General features: G+C 55.8%; 1 non-coding gene and 2 pseudogenes across 1 annotated transcript; all 3 read left to right on the forward strand.

Annotated features, from left to right (window-relative positions):
• LOC146724177 (small subunit ribosomal RNA) lies at window positions 1–2,079 on the forward strand (annotated as a pseudogene; the record flags this gene model as incomplete).
• An 810-nt stretch (window positions 2,080–2,889) lies between these two features.
• Window positions 2,890–3,044, forward strand: LOC114929560 (5.8S ribosomal RNA). The gene has a single exon (XR_003819273.1). It is a non-coding gene; the product is annotated as a 5.8S ribosomal RNA (ribosomal RNA).
• A 1,035-nt stretch (window positions 3,045–4,079) lies between these two features.
• LOC114929561 (large subunit ribosomal RNA) overlaps window positions 4,080–5,000 on the forward strand; it is a 4,831-nt pseudogene continuing 3,910 nt past the window's right edge.

Raw genomic sequence — 5,000 nt, forward strand, 5'->3', positions numbered from 1 at the left:
AGTGTTTTGGGCCCCCGGGGGTTCCCTCTCTTTTTGTACCGCCCGGGAAACGCGCGTTACCGAATCTACCCCGGGGGCCCAGTTTGCGGGAAAAGGGTTCTTTTCCCGCTCGTTTTTTACGCCGTGCAAAAAACTTTTTGCGGGTGTTTTGGTTTTAAAACCCTACGAACCCGCAGAACCCTCCCCAAAGTCAAATCCCCATTGTCACGCGTTTGGGGGAATCGCGCGGTCTTTGAACCGCCTAAACTTTTTGGGGGGGGGAAAAAAACAGGGTATTTTTACTTTTGGATTTTTTTGGGGGGGGGAGGAGGAAAAAGAAGGGGGCGGGTCGGGGGGTTTTCTTTTCGCCTCCTCGTTCCTCGTACGCTTTACAAAAACGGGTTAAAAAAGCCGAGTTTCGCCCCCGGGCCCACCGCCCGGGGGCAAAAAAGGCACTAGGGCGTTCGGGGCGCCGTCCCGGGGTTTTCGGCCCCCAAAAGCGCGCGGGCGAAAAGAGCTGCCCGATCTTGGGTCGCTCGGGGTTTTTTTCCCCTTTCGATAACCGGGTAACGGGGAATCAGGGTTCGATTCCGGAGAGGGAGCCTGAGAAACGGCTACCACATCCAAGGAAGGCAGCAGGCGCGCAAATTACCCACTCCCGGCACGGGGAGGTAGTGACGAAAAATAACGATACGGGACTCATCCGAGGCCCCGTAATCGGAATGAGTACACTTTAAATCCTTTAACGAGGATCCATTGGAGGGCAAGTCTGGTGCCAGCAGCCGCGGTAATTCCAGCTCCAATAGCGTATATTAAAGTTGTTGCGGTTAAAAAGCTCGTAGTTGAATCTGTGTCGCACACCGTCGGTTCACCGCTCGCGGTGTTTAACTGGCGTGATGTGGGACGTCCTACCGGTGGGCTTAGCCTCGCGAGGGGCGGCCCAACTAATATCCCGTCGCGGTGCTCTTTACTGAGTGTCGAGTCGGGCCGGTACGTTTACTTTGAACAAATTAGAGTGCTTAAAGCAGGCTACCTTCGCCTGAATACTGCGTGCATGGAATAATGGAATAGGACCTCGGATCTATTTTGTTGGTTTTCGGAACCCCGAGGTAATGATTAATAGGGACAGATGGGGGCATTCGTATTGCGACGTTAGAGGTGAAATTCTTGGATCGTCGCAAGACGGACAGAAGCGAAAGCATTTGCCAAAAATGTTTTCATTAATCAAGAACGAAAGTTAGAGGTTCGAAGGCGGTCAGATACCGCCCTAGTTCTAACCATAAACGATGCCAGCTAGCGATCCGCCGAAGTTCCTCCGATGACTCGGCGGGCAGCTTCCGGGAAACCAAAGCTTTTGGGTTCCGGGGGAAGTATGGTTGCAAAGCTGAAACTTAAAGGAATTGACGGAAGGGCACCACCAGGAGTGGAGCCTGCGGCTTAATTTGACTCAACACGGGAAACTTCACCAGGCCCAGACACCGGAAGGATTGACAGATTGATAGCTCTTTCTTGATTCGGTGGGTGGTGGTGCATGGCCGTTCTTAGTTGGTGGAGCGATTTGTCTGGTTAATTCCGATAACGAATGAGACTCTAGCCTGCTAAATAAGCGTACCTTATGGTATTGCGAAGGCCCCCGGCTTTGGCTGGCGGGTTTTTACTACCAACGTACAAACAAATCTTCTTAGAGGGACAGGCGGCTTCTAGCCGCACGAGATTGAGCAATAACAGGTCTGTGATGCCCTTAGATTTTCTGGGCCGCACGCGCGCTACGCTGAAGGAATCAGCGTGTGTTCCCTGGCCGAAAGGCCCGGGTAACCCGCTGAACCTCCTTCGTGCTAGGGATTGGGGCTTGCAATTGTTCCCCATGAACGAGGAATTCCCAGTAAGCGCGAGTCATAAGCTCGCGTTGATTACGTCCCTGCCCTTTGTACACACCGCCCGTCGCTACTACCGATTGAATGATTTAGTGAGGTCTTCGGACTGGTGCGCGGCAATGTCTCGGCATTGCCGATGTTGCCGGGAAGATGACCAAACTTGATCATTTAGAGGAAGTAAAAGTCGTAACAAGGTTTCCGTAGGGAACCTGCGGAAGGATCATTAACGTTCCGGAGGTCCTGCTCTGCGTCGAGAGTCCTCTCTTTTGGGAGAGACGCGCGCTCGCAGCAGTCGGCGACTGAATGGACGCGCTGAAAAGGCGCTCTCAGAGATAAAGGAAAATAACGGATTTGACGGAATTTGTTGTTGTGTTTTGATATAACGACGGACGCCGTCGCGCCTCTCTGACCGAAAGTAGTCGGCAAGCAGAGCAGCGCGCCCGGCGGTGTTCGACGACGATTCGGAGCGAGACGCTTCGCGATCACGCTCGTGTGTGTGCCATTCTCCGGCCACACACACACACAGAGCGTCGATTCGGCGTTGAGCGCGAACCGGTGGTAACCTTTGCCCGCGCACGCGTGTGTGCAGCACCCACGACGTTCGTCGACGCGCGCCCTCCCCGTTGTCGCGGGGCAGCGGTCAGCGTGCCGAGAACACACGGTGTGCGACCGCGAGTGCCGAGCGAGAGGACCCCCATATATTATTATAATATATATATATAACACAGAGAAGGGATCGATGATATTTCGACCAATCTGTCAACTGTGTCGGTCCGACGGTTTCTTCAAAGAGCTTCCGCCCCGGCTCTCCCGTTGCGGGAGAGACGCTCCGAACGAGAAACACACAACTCTATCTTTGTGCCGTAGCCTTCCCTGGCGGGAAGCGGCGGTCCGCGCGCGTCCTCGGACGCGCGCGGACAGGCTGATCAAAGAGCCACCACGATTATTCTCTCTCTCTCTCTCTCGTCCGAGAGAAGAGACCACGATGGTTGAACGAGAAGCGCGTTTCTTCGCGAACGCAAAAATTTCGAACGATTACCCTGAACGGTGGATCACTTGGCTCGTGGGTCGATGAAGAACGCAGCTAATTGCGCGTCAACTTGTGAACTGCAGGACACATGAACATCGACATTTCGAACGCACATTGCGGTCCACGGATACAATTCCCGGACCACGCCTGGCTGAGGGTCGTTTTAGTACCCCTAAACTGCTTGCGCCCGAAAAGCGCGCACGGCCACGACGCGGGCGACCAGAGAATGGCGCGCGCGTCGCCTGTGTCCTGTGCAACGCTTACAATGGGCGTACGAGCGATCGTTGGACGTTCGCCCGATGTGTCTGTGCCGCGCCGACCGGCCGCGGTGCAAATCCTGGCGTCGTCTGAAATGACACACCGAAATAATAATAATAATGAGGAGGAGAAGCGCACAAGCGTGTAAAACGTTGGCGAACGCGCGCCCAGAGAATGCTGCGCGAATTAAGAGGGGGAGCGTGTTTGTGTATCCAAGTCGTGTGTGTACGCGAGAGCCGAGGAGAAATGGGATGAGAGTAAGAGCGCGCGCGAAGGGAGCAACAAACGGCCAAAAAAAGGGTCAGGACAGTGAATGACACCGCTTTCCCTAGAGCGGCGCGTGCGTCGTTGTCTCCCGAAAGTAGGTAGCGCTTGTCTCACCGCCTTTCCTCTCCGTACATCACACAGACTGACCGGACTGCTCTCGCACTCTGTGCCGCGTCTCTCGGTGCGATAGCGCTCGCGCGTCTTATGCCGAGGCGCCCTTGCCCGCACACATAACGGTATTACGGAGAAATATACGGCGCGTCGTCGTCCGGCGGAGAGAGCATTCATAATCCTTTACCTCTTTACGGAGAAGGGTTTTGAATCGCGAGCCGACCGCGTGTCCGAGTCCACGAAATTTTCGTAAAGCGAAAAAAGGGGACCGGCGCGCCGCGTCGTGTACTCGTCGAATCGATTCCGCCCGAATTTCGTATATAAAAGAGAAGGGAGAGCCGAGAATCTCGAACCCCGCGATATATCGTCTCCATTACCACCAACGAGTGTGTGTGCGGTTAGCGCCCCGGCGATTTGCCTTCTCGCGTATTTCGTGTGCTGCCGCTGCTGCTCTCTCGTTCGACGCTCTCTCTCTCTCCCTCTTATAATATATATTATAGAGGAGAGACGACGATGAGCGACGCGGAGGAGGCAAACGGCTACGAAAACTCACTATGCGACGACCTCAGAGCAGGCGAGATTACCCGCTGAATTTAAGCATATTATTAAGCGGAGGAAAAGAAACTAACCAGGATGTCCTTAGTAGCGGCGAGCGAACAGGAAAGAGCCCAGCACCGAATCCCGCGGTTCCGCCGCAGGGAAATGTGGTGTTTGGGAGGATCCGCTTATCCCGAGGTGCCGCGTCGCGTCCAAGTCCATCTTGAATGGGGCCACTTACCCGTAGAGGGTGCCAGGCCCGTAGCGACCGGTGCGCGCCTCGGGAGGATCTCTCCTTAGAGTCGGGTTGCTTGAGAGTGCAGCTCTAAGTGGGTGGTAAACTCCATCTAAGGCTAAATACGACCACGAGACCGATAGCGAACAAGTACCGTGAGGGAAAGTTGAAAAGAACTTTGAAGAGAGAGTTCAAAAGTACGTGAAACCGTTCAGGGGTAAACCTAAGAAACCCAAAAGATCGAACGGGGAGATTCATCGTCAGCGGCGCTGGCTTCGCGTCGGTCGGCGATGTCCCGCGGAGTCCTTGCGGCTCACGCGCGGGCACGCTACCGTGCGCCGATGTCCGGCGCTCGTCGTCGTGCACTTCTCCCCAAGTAGAACGTCGCGACCCGCTGGGTGTCGGTCTACGGCCCGGGTGCGGTGTCTGTCGCGTCGCCGGTAAAACGGCACGCGACAAACCCTCGGTCGCCCGGCCGGCTGCTCGGCGGTACGCGCAAGGTATCAGGCCGCACTATTCACGGTGCGTCGAGACCGTCGCAAGCGCGCGCCACGGTACTCGGAGGTTACGGACTTTGCGCCGTCCCCGGTCCTGGCCCGCTGTTGGTTACAGTACGGTACACCTTCGACAGGACTGCGAACGTCTCCCGCGGTCTCGCGGGAGACCGATACCGGTCGGCGACGCTACTGCTTTGGGTACTCTTAGGACC

The sequence above is a fragment of the Nylanderia fulva genome, unplaced genomic scaffold (assembly GCF_048542155.1).
Source record: "Nylanderia fulva isolate GAGA-0341 unplaced genomic scaffold, ASM4854215v1 Scaffold1449, whole genome shotgun sequence".
NCBI lineage: Eukaryota > Metazoa > Arthropoda > Insecta > Hymenoptera > Formicidae > Nylanderia > Nylanderia fulva.